Genomic DNA, 22,639 nt, shown 5'->3' with positions numbered 1-22,639 from the left:
TCCGTTCGAAATTTTGGCAGTATTGCCAAAGGGGGTAGTACACAATCCGGAGGAAAAACAGAGGATTTGTCGAACCACAGAATCGGATCATAAATTGGGTCTAGGAGACTGCCATACAATATTTTATGACGCTAATAAAGAATCGGATCAATATTTATGCCCTCACGCCACCCCGTGGTCCGTTCGAAATGTTGGCAGTATTGCCAAAGTGGGTATTACACGAGCCGGGGGAAAAACAGAGGATATGTCGAACAACTGAATCAGATCATAAATTCGGTCTAAGAGTCTGTCATACAATATTATATGACCCTAAGAAAGAATCGGATCAATAATTATGCCCTCACGCCACCCTGTGGCCCGTACGAAATTTTGGCAGTATTGCTAGAGGGGGTAGTAAACGAGCCGGGGGGAAAACAGAAGATGTGTCGAACCACTGAATCGGATCATAAATTCGGTCTAAAAGACTGCCATACAATATTTTATTACCCTAAGAAAGAAAACAGATCATTATTTATGCCATCACGCCACCCCGTGGCCCGTTCGAAATTTTGGCAGTATTGCCAAAGGGGGTATTACACGAGCCGGGGGGAAAACAGAGGATGTGTCGAACCATTGAAACGGATCATAAATTCAGTCTAGGAGACTGCCATATAATATTTTATGACCCTAAGAAAGAAACGGATCAATATTTATGCCCTCACGCCACCCCGTGGCTCGTTCGAAATTTTGGCAGTATTGCCAAAGGGGGTAGTACACGAGCCGGGGGAAAACAGAGGATGTGTCGAACCACTGAATCGGATCATAAATTCGGTCCAAGAGACTTTCATACTATATTTTATGACCCTAATAAAGAATCGGATCAATAATTATGCCCTCACGTCTCCCCGTGGCCCGTTCGAAATTTTAGTGGTATTGCCGAGCCGGATGAAACTGCGTATGGGTCGAGCCACTGAATCGGATCATAAATTCGGTCTAGGAGACTGCCATACAATATTTATGACCCTAAGAAAGAATAAGATCAATTTTTATGCCGTGACGCTACCCCGTGGCTCATACGAAATTTTTTGTTGTATTGCCAAAGGGGGTACTACACGAGCCGGAAAAAAACTGAGTATGGGTCGAACCTACAGAATCGGATCAAAAATTCACTCTAGGAAACAACCATACAATATTTTATAACCCTAAGAAAGAATCGGATCAATATTTATACCCTCACGACACCCCGTGGTCCATTCGAAATATTGGCAGTATTGCCAAAGTGGGTAGTACACGAGCCGGGGGAAAAACAGAGGATGTGTCGAACCATTGAATCAGATCACAAATTCGGTCTAGAAAACTGCCATACAATATTTTATGACCCTAAGAAAGAAACGGATCATTATTTATGCCCTCACGCCACCCCGTGGTCCGTTCAAAATTTTGGCAGTATTGCTAAAGGGGGTAGTACACGAGCCGGGGAAAAAACAGAGGATGTGGCGAACCACTAAATAGGATCATAAATTCGGTCTAGGAGACTGCCATAAAATATTTTATGATCCTAAAAAAGAATCGGATCAATAATTATCCCCTCGCGCCACCCTGTGGCCCGTTCGAAATTTTGTCATTATTGCCAAAGGGGGTAGTACACGAGCCGGAGGAAACACAGATGATGTGTCGAACCACTGAATCGGATCATAAATATGGTCTAGGAGACTGCCATACAATATTTTATGACCCTAAGAAAGAATCATATAAATAAGTTTGCCCAAACGCCACCCCGTGGCCCATTCGAAATTTTGGCAGTACTGCCAAAGGGGATAGTACACGAGCCGGAGGAAAGACAGATGATGTGTCGAACCACTGAATCGGATCATAAATTCGGTCTAGGAGACTGCCATACAATATTTTATGACCCTAAGAAAGAATCGGATAAATAATCATGCCCAAACGCCACCCCATGGCCCGTTCGAAATTTTGGCAGTATTGCCAAAGTGGGTAGTTCACGAGCCGGAGGAAAAACTGAGGATGGGTCGAACCACTGAATCGGATCATAAATTCGGTTTAAGAGACTGCCAAAAGGGGATAGTACACGGGCCGGAGGAAAGACAGATGATGTGTCGAACCACTGAATCGGATCATAAATTCGGTCTAAGAGATTTTCATACAATATTTTATGACCCTAAGAAAGAATCGGATCAATAATTATGCTCTCACGCCACCCCGTGGCCCGTTCGAAATTTTGGCAGTATTGCCATAGGGGGTAGTACACGAGCCGGGGGAGAAACAGAGGATGTGTCGAACCAATGAATCGGATCATAAATTCGGTCTAGGAGACTGCCATACAATATTTTATGACCCTAAGAAAGAATCAGATCAATAATTATGCCCTCACGCCACCCCGTGGCCCGTTCGAAATTTTGGTAGTACTGCCAAAGGGGGTAGTACACGAGCCGGAGGAAACACAATTGATGTGTCGAACCACTGAATCGGATCAAAAATTCGGTCTAGGAGACTGCCATAGAATATATTATGACCCTAAGAAAGAATCGGAAAAATAATTATGCTCAAACACCACCCCGTGGCCCGTTCGAAATTTTGGCAGTATTGCCAAAGTTGGTAGTACACCAGCTGGAGGAAAAACTGAGGATGGGTCGAACCACTGAATCGGATCATAAATTCGGTCTAGGAGACTGCCATACAATATTTTATGACCCTAAGAAAGAATCAGATCAATAATTATGCCCTCACGCCACCCTGTGGCCCGGTTGAAATTTTGACAGTATTGCCAAAGGGGGTAGTACACGAGCCGGTGGAAAAACAGAGGACGTGTCGAACCAATGAATCGGATCATAAATTCGGTATATGAGACTGCCATACAATATTTTATGACCCTAATAAAGAATCGGATCAATAATTATGCCCTCTTGCCACCCCGTGGCCTGTACGAAATTTTGGTTGTATTGCCAAAGGGGTAGTACGCGAGCCTGAAGAAAAATTGAGTATGGGTCGAACCTACAGAATCGGATCATAAATTCAGTCTAGGAAACAGCCATACAATATTTTATGACCTTAAGAAATAATCGGATTAATATTTATGCCCTAACGCCACCCCGTGGAACGTTCGAAATTTTGGCAGTATTAACAAAGTGGGTAGTACACGAGCAGAGGGGAAAACAGAGGATGTGTCGAACCACTGAATCGGATCATAAATTCGGTCTAGAAGACTGCCATACAATATTCTAGACCCTAAGAAAGAAACGGATCAATATTTATTCCCTCACGCCACCCCGTAGGCCGTTCGAAATTTTGGCAGTATTGCCAAATGGGGTAGTAAACAAGCCGGAGGAAAACAGAGGATGTGACGAACCATTGAATCGGATCATAAATTCGATCTAGGAGACCGCCATACAATATTTTATGACCCTAACAAAGAATCGGATCAATAATTATGCCCTCACGCCACCCCGTGGCACGTTCGAAATTTTGGCAGTATTGCCAAAGTGGTAGTACACGAGCCGGAGGAAAAACTGAGGATGGGTCGAACCTACAGAATCGGATCATAAATTCGGACTAGGAGACTACCATACAATATTTTGACCCTAAGAAAGAATCGGATCAATAATTATGCACTCACGCCACCACGTGGCCCGTTCGAAATTTTGGCAGTATTGCCAAAGGGGGTAGTACACGAGCCGGGGGAAAACAGAGGATGTGTCGAACCACTGAATCGGATCATAAATTCGGTCTAAGAGATTTTCATACAATATTTTATGACCCTAATAAAGAATCAGATCAATAATCATGCCCTCACGTCACCCCGTGGCTCGTACGAAATTTTGCCTGTATTTCCAATGGGGGTAGTACACGAGCCGGGGGGAAAATAGAGGATGTGTCGAACCACTGAATCACATCATAAATTCGGTCTAGGAGAATGCCTTACAATATTTTATGACCCTAAGAAAGAAACATATCAATAATTATGCCCTAACACCACCCCGTGACCCGTTCGAAATTTTGGCAGTGTTGACAAAGTGGGTGGTACACGAGCCGGGGGAAAACAGAGGATGTGTCGAACCACTGAATCGGATCATAAATTCGGTCTAGGATACTGCCATACAAAATTTTAAGATCCTAAGAAAGAAACGGATCAAAATTTATTCCCTCACGCCACCCCGTGGCCCGTTTGAAATTTTGGCAGTATTGCCAAAGGGGGTAGTACACGAGCCGGAGGAAAAACTAAGGACATGTCGAACCATTGAATCGAATCAAAAATTCGGTCTAGGAGACTTTCATACAATAAATTATGACCCTAATAAAGAATCGGATCAATAATTATGCCATCACGCCACCCCGTGGCCCGTTCGAAATTTTGGCAGTATTGCCAAAGGGGGTAGTACACGAGCCGGAGGAAAAAAAACTGAGGATGGGTCGAACCACTGAATCGGATCATAAATTCGGTCTAAGAGACTTTCATACAATATTTTATGACCCTAATAAAGAATCGGATCAATAATTATGCCCTTACGTCACCCCGTGGCCCGTACGAAATTTTGCCTGTATTTCCAAAGGGGGGTAGTACACGAGCCGAGGGGAAAACATAGGATGTGTCGAACCCATAAATCGGATCATAAATTCGGTATAGGAGACTGCCTTACAATATATTATGACCCTAAGAAAGAAACATATCAATAATTATGCCCTAACACCACCCCGTGACCCGTTCGAAATTTTGGCAGTGTTGACAAAGTGGGTAGTACACGAGCCGGGGGGAAAACTGAGGATTTGTCGAACCACTGAATCGGATCATAAATTCGGTCTAGGATACTACCATACAATATTTTAATACCCTACGAAAGAAACGGATCAAAATTTATTCCCTCACGCCACCCCGTGACCCGTTCGAAATTTTGGCAGTATTGCCAAAGGGGGTAGTACACGAGCCGGAGTAAAAACTAAGGATGGGTCGAACCACTGAATCAGATCATAAATTCGGTCTAGTAAACTGCCATACAGTATTTTAAGACCCTAAGAAAGAATCGGATCAATAATTATGCCCTAACGCCACCACGTGGCCCGTTCGAATTTTTTGCAGTATTGCCAAAGGGGTATACACGAGCCGGGGGAAAAACAGAGGATGTTTCGAACCACTGAATCGGATCGAAAATTCGGTCTAAGAGACTGCCATACAATATTTTATGACCCTAAGAAAGAATCGGATAAATAATTATGCCCAAACGCCACCCCGTGGACCGTTTGAAATTTTGACAGTATTGCCAAAGTGGGTAGTACACGAGCCGGAGGAAAAACTGAGGATGGGTCGAACCACTGAATCTGATCATAAATTCGGTCTAGGAGACTGCCATACAATATTTTATGACCCTAAGAAAGAATCAGATCAATAATTATGCCCTCACGCCACCCCGTGGTCAGTTCGAAATTTTGGCAGTATTGCCAAAGGGGGTAGTACACGAGCCGGAGGAAAAACAGAGGATGTGTCGAACCACTAAATCGGATCATAAATTCGGTTTAGGAGACTGCCATACAATATTTTATGACCCTAATAAAGAATCGGATCAATAATTATGCCCTCTCGCCACCCCGTGGTCCGTTCGAAATTTTGGCAGTATTGCCAAAGGGGGTAGTACACGAGCCGGAGGAAAAACAGAGGATGTGTCGAACCACTGAATCGGATCATAAATTCGGTTTAAGAGACTGCCATACAATATTTTATGACCCTAATAAAGAATCGGATCAATAATTATGCCCTCTCGCCACCCCGTAGCCCGTACGAAATTTTGGTTGTATTGCCAAAGGGGGTAGGACACGAGCCGGAAGAAAAACTGAGTAAGGGTCGAACCACTGAATCGGATCATAAATTAATTCTAGGAGACTGCCATACAATATTTTATGACCCTAAGAAAGAATCGGATCAATAATTATGCCCTCACGCCACCCCGTGGCCCGTACGAAATTTTGGCAGTATTGCCAAATAGGGTAGTAAACGAACCGGGGGGAAAACAGAAGATGGGTCCAACCACTGAATCGGATCATAAATTCGGTCTAAGAGACTGCCATACAATATTTTATTACCCTAAGAAAGAAACGGATCATTATTTATGCCCTCACGCCACCCCGTGGCCTGTTCGAAATATTGGCAGTACTGCCAAAGGGGGTATTACACGAGCCGGGGGGAAAACAGAGGATGTGTCGAACCATTGAAACGGATCATAAATTCGGTCTAGGAGACTGCCATACAATATTTTATGACCCTAAGAAAGAAACGGATCAATATTTATGCCCTCACGCCACCCCGTGGCCCATTAGAAATTTTGGCAGTATTGCCAAAGGGGGTAGTACATGAGCCGGAGGAAAACAGAGGATGTGTCGAACCACTGAATCGGATCACAAATTCGGTCCAAGAGACTTTCATATTATATTTTATGACCTAATAAAGAATCGGATCAATAATTATGCCATCACGTGACCTCGTGGCCCGTTCGAAATTTTAGTAGTATTGCCGAGCCGGAGGAAAACTGCGTATGGGTCGTGCCACTGAATCGGACCATGAATTCGGTCTAGTAAACCGCCATACAATATTTTATGACCCTAAGAAAGAATCAAATCAATAATTATGCCCTCACGCCACCACGTGGCCCGTTCGAAATTTTTGCAGTATTGCCAAGGGGGTAGTACACGAGCCACTGAATCGGATGATAAATTCGGTTTAGGAGACTGCCATACAATATTTTATGACCCTAAGAGAGAATCTGATCAATAATTATGCCCACACGCCACCCCGTGGCCCGTTCGAAATTTTGGCAGTATTGCCAAAGTGGGGAGTACACGAGCCGGAGGAAAAACTGAGGATGGGTCGAACCACTAAGTCGGATCCTAAATTCGGTCTAGGAGACTTCCATACACTATTTTATGACCCTAAGAAAGAATCGGATCAATAATTATGCCCTCATGCCACCCCGTGGCACGTTCGAAATTTTGGCAGTATTGCCATAGTGGGTAATACACGAGCCGGGGGAATAACAGAGAATGTGTCGAACCACTGAATCGGATCATAAATTCGGTCTAAGAGACTTCCGTACAATATTTTATGACCCTAAGAAAGAATCGGATCAATAATTATGCCCTCACGCCACCCCGTGGCCCGTTCGAAATTTTGGAAGTATTGCTAAAAGGGTAGTACACGAGCCAGAGGAAAAACTGAGGATGTGTTGAACCACTGAATCAGATCATAAATTCGGTCTAGGAGACTGCCATACAATATTTTATGACCCGAAGAAAGAATCGTATCAATAATTATGCCCTCACGCCACCACGTGGCCCGTTCGAAAGTTTTGCAGTATTGCCAAAGGGGGTAGTACACAAGCAGGAAGAAAAACTGAGTATGGGTCGAACCACATAATCGGATCATAAATTCAGTCTAGGAAACAACCATACAATATTTTATGACCCTAAGAAAAAATCGGATCAATTTTTATGCACTCGCGCCACCTCGTGGACTGTTCTAAATTTTGGCAGTATTGCCAAAGTGGGTAGTTCACGAGCCGGAGGAAAAACTGAGGATGGGTCGAACCACTGAATCGGATCATAAATTCGGTTTAGGAGACTGTCATACAATATTTTATGACCCTAAGAAAGAAACGGATCATTATTTATGCCCTCATGCCACCCTGTGGCCCGTTCGAAATTTTGGCAGTATTGCTAAAGGGGGTAGTACACGAGTCGGGGGAAAACAGAGGATGTGTCGAACCACTGAATCGGATCATAAATTCGGTTTAAGAGACTGCCATAAAATATTTTATGACCCTAAGAAATAAACGGATCATTAATTATGCCCTCACGCCACCCCGTGGCACGTTCGAAATTTTGGCAATATTGCGCAAGGGGGTCGTACACGAGCCGGGGGAAAATTGTGGATGGGTCGAACAACTGAATCAGATCATAAATTCGGTCTAATAAACTGCCATACAATATATTAAGACCCTAAGAAAGAATCGGATCAATAATTATACCCTCGCGCCACCCTGTGTCCCGTTCGAAATTTTGTCATTATTGCCAAAGGGAGTAGTACACGAGCAGGAGGAAAAACTGAGGATGGGTCGAACCACTGAATCGGATCATAAATTCGGTCTAGGAGACTGCCATACAATATTTTATAACCCTAATAAAGAATCAGATCAATAATTATGCCCTCTCGCCACCCCGTGGCCCGTACGAAATTTTGGTTGTATTGCCAAAGGGGGTACTACACGAGCCGGAAGAAAAACTGAGTATGGGTCGAACCTACAGAATCGGATCATAAATTCAGTCTAGGAAAAGCCATACAATATTTTATAACCCTAAGAAAGAATCGTATCAATATTTATGCCTTCACGACACCCCGTGGTCCGTTCGAAATTTTGGCAGTATTGCCAAAGTGGGTAGTACACGAGCCTGGGGAAAACAGAGGATGTGTCTAACCACTGAATCAGATCATAAATTCGGTCTAAGAGACTGCCATACAGTATTTTATGACCCTAAGAAAGAAACGGATCAATAATTATGCCCTCACGCCACCCCGTGGCCCGTACGAATTTTTGGCAGTATTGTCAAAGAGGGTAGTAAACGAGCCGGTGGGAAAACAGAGGATGTATCGAACCACTGAATCGGATCAAAATTCGGTCTAGAAAACTGCCATACAATATTTTATGACCCTAAGAAAGAAACGGATCATTATTTATCCCCTCACGCCACCCCGTGGTCCATTCAAAATTTTGGCAGTAGTGCCAAAGGGGGTAGTACACGAGCCCGGGGAAAACAGAGGATGTGACGAACCACTGAATCGGATCATAAATTCGGTCTAGGAGACTGCTATACAATATTTTATGACCCTAAGAAAGAAACGGATCAATAATTATGCCCTCAGGCCACCCCGTGGCACGTTCGAAATTTTGGCAGTATTTCCAAAAGGGTGGTACACGAGCCGGAGGAAAAACTGAGGATGTGTTGACCACTGAATCGGATCATAAATTCAGATTAAGAGACTGCCATACAATATTTTATGACCCAAATAAAGAAACAGATCAATAATTATGCCCTCACGCCACCCCGTGGCACGTTCGAAATTTTGGCAGTATTGTCAAAAGGGCTAGTACACGAGCCGGAGGAAAAACTGAGGATGGGTCGAACCTACAGAATCGGATCATAAATTCGGACTAGGAGACTACCATACAATATTTTGACCCTAAGAAAGAATCGGATCAATAATTATGCCCTAACGCCACCCCGTGGCCCGTTCGAAATTTTGGTAGTACTGCCAATGGGTAGTACACGAGCCGGAGGAAAGACAGATGATGTGTCGAACCACTGAATCGGATCATAAATTTGGTCTAGGAGACTGCCATACAATATTTTATGACCCTAAGAAAGATTCGGATCAATAATTATGCCCTCACGCCACTCCTTGGCCCGTTCGAAATTTTGGCAGTATTGCCAAAGGGGGTAGTACACGAGCTGGGGGAAAAACAGAGGATGGGTCGAACCACTGAATCAGATCATAAATTCGGTCTAGTAAACTGCTATACAATATTTTAAGACCCTAAGAAAGAATCGGATCAATAATTATGACCTCGCGCCCCCCATGGCCAGTTCGAAATTTTGGCATTATTGCCAAAGAGGGTAGGACACGAGCCGGAAGAAAAACTGAGTAAGGGTCGAACCTACAGAATCGGATCATAAATTAAGTCTAGGAAACCGCCATACAATATTTTCTGACCCTAAGAAAGAATCGGATCAATATTTATGCCCTCACGCCACCCCATGGTCCGTTCGAAATGTTGGCAGTATTGTCAAAGTGTGTAGTACACGAGCCGAAGGAAAAACAGAGGATGTGTCGAACCACTGAATCGGATCATAAATTCAGTCTAGGAGACTGCCATACAATATTTTATGACCCTAAGAAAGAATCGGATCAAAAATTATGCCCTCACGCCACCCTGTGGCCCGTACGAAATTTTGGCAGTATTGCCAAAGGGGGTAGTAAACGAGCCGGGGGGAAAACAGAAGATGGGTCGAACCACTGAATCGGATCATAAATTCGGTCTAAGAGACTGCCATACAATATTTTATTACCCTAAGAAAGAAACGGATCATTATTTATGCCCTCACGCCACCCCGTGGCCCGTTCGAAATTTTGGCAGTATTGCCAAAGGGGGTATTACACGAGCCGGGGGGAAAACAGAGGATGTGTCGAACCACTAAATCGGATCATAAATTCGGTCTAGGAGACTGCCATACAATATTTTATGACCCTAATAAAGAATCAGGTCAATAATTATGCCCTCTCGCCACCCCGTGGCCCGTACGAAATTTTGTTTGTATTGCCAAAGGGGGTACTACACGAGCCGGAAGAAAAACTGAGTATGGGTCGAACCTACAGAATCGGATTATAAATTCAGTCTAGGAAAAGCCATACAATATTTTATAACCCTAAGAAAGAAATGGATCAATAATTATGCGCTCACGCCACCCCGTGGCCCGTACGAATTTTTGGCAGTATTGTCAAAGAGGGTAGTAAACGAGCCGGGGGGAAAACAGAGGATGTGTCGAACCACTGAATCGGATCACAAATTCGGTCTAGAAAACTGCCATACAATATTTTATGACCCTAAGAAAGAAACGGATCATTATTTATCCCCTCACGCCACCCCGTGGTCCATTCAAAATTTTGGCAGTAGTGCCAAAGGGGGTAGTACACGAGCCCGGGGAAAACAGAGGATGTGACGAACCACTGAATCGGATCATAAATTCGGTCTAGGAGACTGCCATACAATATTTTATGACTCTAAGAAAGAAACGGATCAATAATTATGCCCTCAGGCCACCCCGTGGCACGTTCGAAATTTTGGCAGTATTTCGAAAAGGGTGGTACACGAGCCGGAGGAAAAACTGAGGATGTGTTGAACCACTGAATCGGATCATAAATTCGGATTAAGAGACTGCCATACAATATTTTATGACCCAATGAAAGAAACGGATCAATAATTATGCCCTCACGCCACCCCGTGGCACGTTCGAAATTTTGGCAGTATTCCCAAAAGGGCTAGTACACGAGCGGGAGGAAAAACTGAGGATGGGTCGAACCTACAGAATCGGATCATAAATTCGGACTAGGAGACTACCATACAATGTTTTGACCCTAAAAAAGAATCGGATCAATAATTATGCCCTAACGCCACCCCGTGGCCCGTTCGAAATTTTGGTAGTACTGCCAAATGGTAGTACACGAGCCGGAGGAAAGACAGATGATGTGTCGAACCACTGAATCGGATCATAAATTCGGTCTAGGAGACTGCCATACAATATTTTATGACCCTAATAAAGAATCGGATCAATAATTATGCCCTCACGCCACTCCTTGGCCCGTTCGAAATTTTGGCAGTATTGCCAAAGGGGGTAGTACACGAGCCGGGGGAAAAACAGGGGATGGGTCGAACCACTGAATCAGATCATAAATTCGGTCTAGTAAACTGCCATACAATATTTTAAGACCTGAAGAAAGAATCGGATCAATAATTATGACCTCGCGCCCCCCATGGCCCGTTCGAAATTTTGGCATTATTGCCAAAGAGGGTAGGACACGAGCCGGAAGAAAAACTGAGTAAGGGTCGAACCTACAGAATCGGATCATAAATTAAGTCTAGGAAACCGCCATACAATATTTTCTGACCCTAAGAAAAAATCGGATCAATATTTATGCCCTGACGCCACCCCATGGTCCGTTCGAAATGTTGGCAGTATTGCCAAAGTGTGTAGTACACGAGCCGAGGGAAAAACAGAGGATGTGTCGAACCACTGAATCGGATCATAAATTCAGTCTAGGAGACTGCCATACAATATTTTATGACCCTAAGAAAGAATCGGATCAATAATTATGCCCTCACGCCACCCTGTGGCCCGTACGACATTTTGGCAGTATTGCCAAAGGGGGTAGTAAACGAGCCGGGGGGAAAACAGAAGATGGGTCGAACCACTGAATCGGATCATAAATTCGGTCTAAGAGACTGCCATACAATATTTTATTACCCTAAGAAAGAATCGGATTAATAATTATGCCCTCACGCCACCCCATGGCTCGTTCAAAATTTTGGCAGTATTGCCAAAGGGGGTAGTACACGAGTCGGGGGAAAAACAGAGGATCTGTCGAACCACTGAATCGGATCATAAATTCGGTCTAGTAAACTGCCATACAATATTTTAAGACCCTAAGAAAGAATCGGATCAATAATTATGACCTCGCGCCACCCCGTGGCCCTTTTCAAAATTTTGGCATTATTGCCAAAGGGGTAGTACACGAGCCGGAGGAAAAACTAAGGATTGGTTGAACCACTGAATCGGATCATAAATTCGGTCTAAGAGACTGCCATACAATATTTTATGACCCTATTAAAGAATCGGATTAATAATTATGCCCTCACGCCACCCCATGGCCCGTTCAAAATTTTGGCAGTATTTCCAAAGGGGGTAGTACACGAGTCGGGGGAAAAACAGAGGATGTGTCGAACCACTGAATCGGATCATAAATTCGGTCTAGGAGACTGCCGTAAAATATTTTATGACCCTAAGAAAGAATCGGATCAATAATTATGCCCACACACTACCCCGTCGCCCGTTCGAAATTTGGCAGTATTGCCAAAGTGGGTAGTACACGAGCCGGGGGAAAAACAGAGGATGTCTCGAACCACTGAATCGGATCATAAATTCGGTCTATTAGACTATCATACGATATTTTATGACCCTAATAAAGAATCGGATTAATAATTATGCCCTAAGGCCACCCCGTGGCCCGTTCGAAATTTTGGCAGTGTTGACAAAGTGGGTAGTACACGAGCCGGAGGAAAAAAAACTGAGGATGGGTCGAACCACTGAATCGGATCATAAATTCGGATCATTATTTATGCCCTCACGCCACCCCGTGGCCCGTTCGAAATTTTGGCAGTATTGCCAAAAGGGGTAGTACACGAGCCGTGGGAAAATAGAGGATGGGTCGAACCACTGAATCGGATCATAAATTCGGTCCAAGAGACTTTCATACTATATTTTATGACCCTAATAAAGAATCGGATCAATAATTATGCCCTCACGTAACCCTGTGGCCCGTTCGAAATTTTAGTAGTATTGCCGAGCCGGAGGAAAACTGCGTATGGGTCGAGCCAGTGAATCAGACCATGAATTCGGTCTAGTAAACTACCATACAATATTTTATGACCCTAAGAAAGAATCAAATCAATAATTATGCCCTCACGCCACCACGTGGCCCGTTCGAAATTTTGGCAGTATTGCCAAAGGGGGAAGTACACGAGCCGGGGGAAAAATAGAGGATGTGTCGAACCACTGAATTGGATCATAAATTCGGTCTAGGGGACTGCCATACAATATTTTATGACCCTAAGAGAGAATCGGATCAATAATTATGCCCATACGCCACCCCGTGGCCCGTTCGAAATTTTGACAGTATTGCCAAAGTCGGGAGTACACGAGCCGGAGGAAAAACTGAGGATGGGTCGAACCACTTAATCGGATCCTAAATTCGGTCTAGGAGACTTCCATACACTATTTTATGACCATAAGAAAGAATCGGATCAATAATTATGCCCTCACGCCACCCCGTGGCACGTTCAAAATTTTGGTAGTATTGCCAAAGGGGGTAATACACGAGCCGGGGGAATAACAGAGAATGTGTCGAACCACTGAATCAGATCATAAATTCGGTCTAAGAGACTTCCGTACAATATTTTATGACCCTAAGAAAGAATCGGATCAATAATTATGCCCTCACGCCACCCCGTGGCCCGTACGAATTTTTGGCAGTATTGCCAAAGGGGGTAGTAAACGAGCCGAGGGGGAAACAGAGGATGTGTCGAACCACTGAATCGGATCACAAATTCTGTCTAGAAAACTGCCATACAATATTTTATGACCCTAAGAAAGAAACGGATCATTATTTATGCCCTCACGCCACCCCGTGGTCCGTTTAAAATTTTGGCAGTATTGCCAAAGGGGATAGTACACGAGCCCGGGGAAAACAGAGGATGTGACGAACCACTGAATCGGATTATAAATTCGGTCTAGGAGACTGCCATACAATATTTTATGACCCTAAGAAAGAAACGGATCAATAATTATGCCCTCAGGCCACCCCGTGGCACGTTCGAAGTTTTGGCAGTATTTCCAAAAGGGTGGTACACGAGCCGGAGGAAAAACTGAGGATGTGTTGAGCCACTGAATCGGATAATAAATTCGGATTAAGAGACAGCCATACAATATTTTATGACCCAAAGAAAGAAACGGATCAATAATTATGCCCGCACGCCACCCCGTGGCACGTTCGTAATTTTGGCAGTATTGCCAAAGGGCTAGTACACGAGCCGGAGGAAAAACTGAGGATGGGTCGAACCTACAGAATCGGATCATAAATTCGGACTAGGAGACTACCATACAATATTTTGACCCTAAGAAAGAATCGGATCAATAATTATGCCCTAACGCCACCCCATGGCCTGTTCGAAATTTTGGCAGTATTGACAAAGTGGGTAGTACATGAGCCGGAGGAAAAACTGAGTATGCGTCGAACCATTGAATCGGATCATAAATTAGGTCTAGCAGACTGCCATACAATATTTTATGACCCTAAGAAAGAATTGGATCAATAATTATGCCCTCACGCCACTCCTTGGCCCGTTCGAAATTTTGGCAGTATTGCCAAAGGGGGTAGTACACGAGCCGGGGGAAAAACAGAGAATGGGTCGAACCACTGAATCGGATCATAAATTCGGTCTAGCAAACTGCCATACAATATTTTAAGACCCTAAGAAAGAATCGGATCAATAATTATGACCTCGCGCCAGCCCGTGGCCCGTTCGAAATTTTGGCATTATTGCCCAAGGGGTAGTACACGAGCCGGAGGAAAAACTAAGGATGGGTTGAACCACTGAATCGGATCATAAATTCGGTCTAAGAGACTGCCATACAATATTTTATGACCCTAATAAAGAATCGGATTAATAATTATGCCCTCACGCAACCCCATGGCCCGTTCAAAATTTTGGCAGTATTGCCAAATGGGGTAGTACACGAGTCGGGGGAAAAACAGAGGATGTGTCGAACCACTGAATCGGATCATAAATTCGGTCTAAGAGACTGCCATAAAATATTTTATGACCCTAAGAAAGAATCGGATCAATAATTATGCCCACACACCACCCCGTGGCCCGTTCGAAATTTTGGCAGTATTGCCAAAGTGGGTAGTACACGAGCCGGGGGAAAAACAGAGGATGTGTCGAACCACTGAATCGGATCATAAATTCGGTCTAATAGACTTTCATACGATATTTTATGACCCTAATAAAGAATCGGATTAATAATTATGCCCTCACGTCACACCGTGTCCCGTACGAATTTTTGGCAGTATTGCCAAAGGGGGTAGTAAACGAGTAGGAGGAAAAACTGAGTATGGGTCGAACCACTGAATCAGATCATAAATTCGGTCTAGGAGACTGCCATACAATATTTTATGACCTTAAAAAAGAATCGGATCATTATTTATGCCCTCACGCCACCCCGTGGTCCGTTCAAAATTTTGACAGTATTGCCAAAGGGGATAGTACACGAGCCCGGGGAAAACAGAGGATGTGACGAACCACTGAATCGGATCATAAATTCGGTCTAGGAGACTGCCATACAATATTTTATGACCTTAAGAAAGAAACGGATCAATAATTATACCCTCAGGCCACCCCGTGGCACGTTCGAAATTTTGGCAGTATTGCCAAATGGGTAGTACACGAGCCGGAGGAAAAACTGAGGGTGTGTTGAACCACTGAATCGGATCATAAATTCGGATTAAGAGACTGCCATACAATATTTTATGACCCAAAGAAAGAAACGGATCAATAATTATGCTCTCACGCCACCCCGTGGCACGTTCGAAATTTTGGCAGTATTGCCAAAGGGCTAGTACACGAGCCGGAGGAAAAACTGAGAAGGGGTCGAACCTACAGAATTGGATCATAAATTCGGACTAGGAGACTACCATACAATATTTTGACCCTAAGAAAGAATCGGATCAATAATTATGCCCTAACGCCACCCCATGGTCCGTTCGAAATTTTGGCAGTATTGACAAAGTGGGTAGTACACGAGCCGGAGGAAAAACTGAGTATGGGTCGAACCACTGAATCGGATCATAAATTCGGTCTAGGAGACTGCCATACAATATTTTTTGACCCAAAGAAAGAATCGGATCAATAATTATGCCCTCACGCCACTCCTTGGCCCGTTCGAAATTTTGTCAGTATTGCCAAAGGGGGTAGTACACGAGCCGGGGGAAAAACAGAGGATGGGTCGAACCACTGAATCGGATCATAAATTCGGTCTAGTAAACTGCCATACAATATTTTAAGACCCTAAGAAAGAATCGGATCAATAATTATGACCTCGCGCCACACCGTGGCCCGTTCGAAATTTTGGCATTATTGCCAAAGGGGTAGTACACGAGCCCGAGGAAAAACAAAGGATGGGTTGAACCACTGAATCGGATCATAAATTCGGTCTAAGAGACTGTCATACAATATTTTATGACCCTAATAAAGAATCGGATTAATAATTATGCCCTCACGCCACCCCGTGGCCCGTTCAAAATTTTGGCAGTATTACCAAAGGGGGTAGTACACGAGTCGGGGAAAAAACAGAGGATATGTCGAACCACTGAATCGGATCATAAATTCGGTCTAGGAGAGTGCCATAAAATATTTTATGACCCTAAGAAGAATCGGATCAATAATTATGCCCACACGACACCCCGTGGCCCGTTCGAAATTCTGGCAGTATTGCCAAAGTGGGTAGTACACGAGCCGGGGGAAAAACAGAGGATGTGTCGAACCACTGAATCGGATCATAAACTCGGTCTAATAGACTTTCATACTATATTTTAGGAACCTAATAAAGAATTGGATTAATAATTATGCCCTCACGTCACCCCGTGTCCCGTACAAAATTTTGCCAGTATTTCCAAAGGGGGTAGTACACGAGTAGGAGGAAAAACTGAGTATGGGTCGAACCACTGAATCAGATCATAAATTCGGTCTATGAGACAGCCATACAATATTTTATGACCCTAAGAAAGAATCAGATCAATAATTATGCCATCACGCCACCCCGTGGCCCGTTCGAAATTTTGGCAATGTTGACAAAGTGGGTAGTACACGAGCCGGAGGAAAAAAACCGAGGATGGGTCGAACCACTGAATCGGATCATAAATTCGGTCTAGTAAACTGCCATACAGTATTTTAAGAACCCAAGAAAGAATCGGATCAATAATTATGCCCTAAGGCCACCCCGTGGCCCGTTCGAAATTTTGGCAGTATTGACAAAGTGGGTAGTACACGAGCCGGAGGAAAAACTGAGTATGGGTCGAACCACTGAATCGGATCATAAATTCGGTCTAGGAGACTGCCATACAGTATTTTATAACCCTAAGAAATAATCGGATCAATAATTATGCCCTCACGCCCCTCCTTGGCCCGTTCGAAATTTTGGCAGTATTGCCAAAGGGGGTAGTACACGAGCCGGGGGAAAAACAGAGGATGGGTCGAACCACTGAATCAGATCATAAATTCGGTCGAGTAAACTGCCATACAATATTTTAAGACCCTAAGAAAGAATCGGATCAATAATTATGACCTCGCGCCACCCCGTGGCCCTTTTCGAAATTTTGGCATTATTGCCAAATGGGTAGTGCACGAGCCGGAGGAAAAACTAAGGATGGGTTGAACCACTGAATCGGATCATAAATTCGGTCTAAGAGACTGCCATACAATATTTTATGACCCTAATAAAGAATCGGATTAATAATTATGCCCTCACGCCACCCCATGGCTCGTTCAAAATTTTGGCAGTATTGCCAAAGGGGGTAGTACACGAGTCGGGGGAAAAACAGAGGATCTGTCGAACCACTGAATCGGATCATAAATTCGGTGTAGTAAACTGCCATACAATATTTTAAGACCCTAAGAAAGAATCGGATCAATAATTATGACCTCGCGCCACCCCGTGGCCCTTTTCAAAATTTTGGCATTATTGCCAAAGGGGTAGTACACGAGCCGGAGGAAAAACTAAGGATGGGTTGAACCACTGAATCGGATCATAAATTCGGTCTAAGAGACTGCCATACAATATTTTATGACCCTATTAAAGAATCGGATTAATAATTATGCCCTCACGCCACCCCATGGCCCGTTCAAAATTTTGGCAGTATTTCCAAAGGGGGTAGTACACGAGTCGGGGGAAAAACAGAGGATGTGTCGAACCACTGAATCGGATCATAAATTCGGTCTAGGAGACTGCCGTAAAATATTTTATGACCCTAAGAAAGAATCGGATCAATAATTATGCCCACACACTACCCCGTCGCCCGTTCAAAATTTGGCAGTATTGCCAAAGTGGGTAGTACACGAGCCGGGGGAAAAACAGAGGATGTGTCGAACCACTGAATCGGATCATAAATTCGGTCTATGAGACTATCATACGATATTTTATGACCCTAATAAAGAATCGGATTAATAATTATGCCCTAAGGCCACCCCGTGGCCCGTTCGAAATTTTGGCAGTGTTGACAAAGTGGGTAGTACACGAGCCGGAGGAAAAAAAACTGAGGATGGGTCGAACCACTGAATCGGATCATAAATTCGGTCTAGTAAACTGCCATACAGTATTTTAAGAACCTAAGAAGGAATCGGATCAATAATTATGCCCTAAGGCCACCCCGTGGCCCGTTCGAAATTTTTGTAGTATTGACAAAGTGGGTAGTACACGAGCCGGAGGAAAAACTGAGTATTGGTCGAACCACTGAATCGGATCGTAAATTCGGTCGAGGAGACTGCCATACAGTATTTTATGACCCTAAGAAAGAATTGGATCAATAATTATGCCCTCACGCCACTCCTTGGCCGGTTCGAAATTTTGGCAGTATTGCCAAAGGGGGTAGTACACGAGCCGGGGGAAAAACAGAGGATGGGTCGAACCACTGAATCAGATCATAAATTCGGTCTAGTAAACTGCCATACAATATTTTAAGACCCTAGGAAAGAAACGTATCAATAATTATGCCCTCACGCCACCCCGTGGCCCGTTCGAAATTTTGGCAGTATTGCCAAAGGGGGTAGTACACGAGCCGGGGGAAAACAGAGGATGTGTCGAACCACTGAATCGTATCTAAGAGACTTTTATACAATATTTTATGACCCTAATAAAGAATCGGATCAATAATTATGCCCTCACGTCACCCCGTGGCCCGTACGAAATTTTACCAGTATTTCCAAAGTACACGAGCCGGGGGGAAAACATAGGATTTGTCGAACCACTGAATCAGATCATAAATTCGATCTAGGAGACTGCCTTACAATTTATTATGACCCTAAGAAAGAAACAGATCAATAATTGTGCCTTAACTCCACCCCGTAACCCGTTCGAAATTTTGGCAGTGTTGACAAAGTGGGTAGTACACGAGCCGGGGGGAAAACAGAGGATGTGTCGAACCACTGAATCGGAACATAAATTCGGTTTAGGATACTGCCATACATATTTTAAGACCCTAAGAAAGAAACGGATCAAAATTTATTCCCTCACGCCACCCCGTGGCCCGTACGAAATTTTGGCAGTATTGTCAAAGGGTAGTACACGAGCCGGAGGAAAAACTAAGGACATGTCGAACCATTGAATCGGATCAAAAATTCGGTCTAGGAGACTTTCATACAGTATTTTATGACCCTAATAGAGATTCGGATCAATAATTATGCCACCACGCCACCCCGTGGCCCGTTCGAAATTTTGGCGTATTGCCAAAGGGGGTAGTACACGAGCCGGAGGAAAAACTGAGAATGGGTCGAACCACTGAATCGGATCATAAATTCGGTCCAGTAAACTGCCATACAGTATTTTAAGACCCAAAGAAAGAATCGGATCAATAATTATGCCCTCACGTCACCCCGTGGCCCGTACGAAATTTTGCCTGTATTTCCAAAGTACACGAGCCGGGGGGAAAACATAGGATGTGTCGAACCACTGAATCAGATCATAAATTCGATCTAGGAGACTGCTTTACAATTTATTATGACCCTAAGAAAGAAACAGATCAATAATTATGCCTTAACTCCACCCTGTGACCCGTTCGAAATTTTGGCAGTGTTGATAAAGTGGGTAGTACACGAGCCGGGGGGAAAACAGAGGATGTGTCGAACCACTGAATCGGAACATAAATTCGGTTTAGGATACTGCCATACATATTTTAAGACCCTAAGAAAGAAACGGATCAAAATTTATTCCCTCACGCCACCCCGTGGCCCGTTCGAAATTTTGGCAGTATTGCCAAAGGGTAGTACACGATCCGGAGGAAAACTAAGGACATGTCGAACCATTGAATCGGATCAAAAATTCGGTCTAGGAGACTTTCATACAATATTTTATGACCCTAATAAAGAATCGGATCAATAATTATGCCATCACGCCACCCCGTGGTCCATTCGAAATTTTGGAAGTATTGACAAAGTGGGTAGTACACGAGCCGGAGGAAAAACTGAGTATGGGTCGAACCACTGAATCGGATCGTAAATTCGGTCTAGGAGACTGCCATACAATATTTTATGACCTTAAAAAAGAATCGGATCAATAATTATGCCCTCACGCCACTCCTTGGCCGGTTCGAAATTTTGGCAGTATTGCCAAATGGGGTAGTACACGAGCCGGGCGAAAAACAGAGGATGGGTCGAACTACTGAATCGGATCATAAATTCGTTCTAGTAAACTACCATACAATATTTTAAAACACTAAGAAAGAATCGGATCAATAATTATGACCTTGCGCCACCCCGTGGCCCGTTCGAAATTTTGGCATTATTGCCAAAAGGGTAGTACACGAGCCGGAGGAAAAACTGAGGATGGGTTGAACCACAGAATCGGATCATAAATTCGGTCTAAGAGACTGCCATACAATATTTTATGCCCTAAGAAAGAATCGGATTAATAATTATGCCCTCAAGCCACTCCGTGGCCCGTTCAAAATTTTGGCAGTATTGCCAAAGGGGGTAGTACACGAGTCAGGGGAAAAACAGAGGATGTGTCGAACCACTGAATCGGATAATAAATTCGGTCTATGAGACTGCCATACAATATTTTATGACTCTAAGAAAGAATCGGATCAATAATTATGCCCACACGCCACCCCGTGGCCCGTTCGAAATTTTGGCAGTATTGCCAAAGTGGGTAGTACACGAGCCGGGGGAAAAACAGAGGATGTGTCGAACCACTGAATCGGATCATAAATTCGGTCTAATAGACTTTCATACAATATTTTATGACCCTAATAAAGAATCGGATCAATAATTATGCCCTCACGTCACTCCGTGTCCCGTACGAATTTTTGCCAGTATTTCCAAATGGGGTAGTACACGAGTAGGAGGAAAAACTGAGTATGGGTCGAACCACTGAATCAGATCATAAATTCGGTCTAGGAGACTGCCATACAATATTTTATGACCTAAGAAAGAGTCAAACCAATAATTATGCCCTCACGCCACCCCGTGGCCCGTTCGAAATTTTGGCAGTGTTGACAAAGTGGGTAGTACTCGAGCCGGAGGAAAAACAGAGGATGGGTCGAACTACTGAATCAGATCATAAATTCGGTCTAGTAAACTGCCATACAGTATTTTAAGACCCTAAGAAAGAATCGGATCAATAATTATGCCCTAACGCCACCCCTTGGCCCGTTCGAAATTTTGGCATTATTGACAAAGTGGGTAGTACACGAGCCGAAGGAAAAACTGAGTATGGGTCGAACCACTTAATCGGATCGTAAATTCAGTCTAGGAGACTGCCATACAATATTCTAAGACCCTAAGAAAGAATCGGATCAATAATTATGACCTCGCGCCACCCCGTTGCCCGTTCGAAATTTTGACATTATTGCAAAAGGGGTAGTACACGAGCCGGAACTGAGGATGGGTTGAACCACTGAATCGGATCATAAAATTGGTCAAGGAGACTGCTATGCAATATTTTATGACCCAAAGAATGAATCGGATTAATAATTATGACCACACGCCACCCCGTGGCCCGTTCAAAATTTTGGCAGTATTGCCAAAGGGGGTAGTACACGAGTCGGGGGGAAAGCAGAGGATGGTTCGAACCACTGAATCGGATCATAAATTCGGTCTAGGAGACTGCCATACAATATTTTATGACCCTAAGAAAAAATCGGATCAATAATTATGCCCACACGCCACCCCGTGGCCTGTTCGAAATTTTGGCAGTGTTGCCAAAGTGGGTAGTACACGAGCCGGAGATAAAACTGAGGATGGGTCGAACCACTGAATCGGATCATAAGTTCGGTCTAGGAGACTGCCATAAAATATTTTATGAACCGAAGAAAGAATCGGATCAATAATTATGCCCTCACTCCACCCCGTGGCCAGTTCGAAATTTTGGCAGAGTTGCCAAAGGGGGTAGTACACGAGCCGGGGGAAAAACAGAGAATGTGTCGAACCACTGAATCGGATCATAAATTCGGTCTAAGAGACTTTCATACAATATTTTATGACCCTAATAAAAAATCGGA

At 43.9% G+C, this 22,639-nt stretch overlaps 1 long non-coding RNA gene across 1 annotated transcript; it reads right to left on the bottom strand.

Moving 5' to 3' along the window:
• Positions 1-9,333: 9,333 nt before the first annotated feature.
• LOC143610896 (uncharacterized) lies at positions 9,334-21,000 on the bottom strand. Its single transcript, XR_013149669.1, has 2 exons — positions 20,894-21,000; positions 9,334-9,432 (listed from the first exon to the last, which is right to left on the bottom strand). It is a non-coding gene; the product is annotated as an uncharacterized LOC143610896 (long non-coding RNA).
• Between the last annotated feature and the right edge of the window lie 1,639 nt (positions 21,001-22,639).

The sequence above is a fragment of the Bidens hawaiensis genome, unplaced genomic scaffold, assembly GCF_021521415.1.
Source record: "Bidens hawaiensis isolate Kalapana, Puna unplaced genomic scaffold, B.hawaiensis_p1.1 tig00028598_1, whole genome shotgun sequence".
NCBI lineage: Eukaryota > Viridiplantae > Streptophyta > Magnoliopsida > Asterales > Asteraceae > Bidens > Bidens hawaiensis.
Note: the sequence above shows the minus strand (reverse complement) of the source record. Positions and strands in the feature narration are given on the sequence as shown.